The sequence below is a fragment of the Limulus polyphemus genome, unplaced genomic scaffold (genome assembly GCF_000517525.1).
Source record: "Limulus polyphemus unplaced genomic scaffold, Limulus_polyphemus-2.1.2 Scaffold5150, whole genome shotgun sequence".
NCBI lineage: Eukaryota > Metazoa > Arthropoda > Merostomata > Xiphosura > Limulidae > Limulus > Limulus polyphemus.
In genome coordinates this window covers 45,623-46,634 of record NW_013670760.1, presented here as the reverse complement: position 1 = coordinate 46,634, position 1,012 = coordinate 45,623, and the positions used below count along the sequence as shown (strand labels likewise).

The window sequence follows — 1,012 nt, the reverse complement described above, 5'->3', positions numbered from 1 at the left end:
ACATTAACTTTAAGTTTGTTAAGAAAAAAATTGGGAAGTTTAAAGAATGATAAAGCTCCTAAGTCAGATAATAATTCCCCAAGGGTTTTGAAGGAGGTTAAAGATTGGATATGTGAGCCAGATGCTATTTTTTTTTATAAATCCTTTAATAGTGAGCAAGCGCCAGATGACTGGAAGTTGGTTAATGTTACTCCTCTTTTCAAGGGAGGTGATAAGAACTGTCTCAGTAATTATAGGCCTATTAGTCTTACATAAGTGGTGGGAAAAGTTTTTGTAAGTCTAATAAACAGTGCTTTGCAGAATCATTTAACAAGTTTAAAATTTTGTTGGATAGTCAGCAGGTTTTCACAAACCTTTGACATTCTTTGAATACATTACTGCTTATGAAGATGATGGTACACACATGGATTGGGTGTATCTGTATTTTCAGATAACATTTAACCAAGGTGCCACATAAAATGCTTGTTAAAAAAGTTATCTCTGTAGGTGTGGGGGGATAAGTTGGTTTACTAGATAGAAAACTGGCTGAGTGGAAGAAAGCAGAGAATTGTTATAAATGTCACAAGTGAGGTATCTCAGGACTTATTGTTAGGACCTTTGCTATTTTTGATTTACATCAATGACATAAATGAAGAAAGGGTCAATAAGTTATTTAAATTTTCTGATGATATTACAGTTTTGAATATTGCTGGAAGTGAGTAGGATACTGCTGCTTTACAAAAGGACTTGGATTATTTGGTAAATTGGGCAATAAATAACATAATATAATGTTTAGAGATAACAATGGACCTATTGGTCCATCATGGCTGTCCCATCCTCTAAACTAAACTAAAACTATTATATAAATAAATTTGAAAAAATAAAAATCTTAAAGCCAGCCCTTATAATTCATATAGTTATCAAGCTTTCTCTTAAAACTCACTTAAATGTACTGCCTCCACAACATCCAAAGGGAACCTATTCCAGAGGCAAACAATCCTAATAGAAAAATAAAACTGTCTTAGCTGAAGAT

General features: G+C 32.7%; 1 protein-coding gene across 1 annotated transcript in view; it reads right to left on the bottom strand.

Annotated features, from left to right (window-relative positions):
* The window catches only part of LOC106472194 (neugrin-like), a 20,957-nt gene extending 20,597 nt beyond the window's left edge, over positions 1-360 (bottom strand). The window contains exon 1 of the mRNA XM_013932820.2: positions 354-360. The gene's annotated coding sequence lies outside the window, so the exon portion shown is untranslated. The remainder of the gene's footprint in view (positions 1-353) is intronic.
* Between the last annotated feature and the right edge of the window lie 652 nt (positions 361-1,012).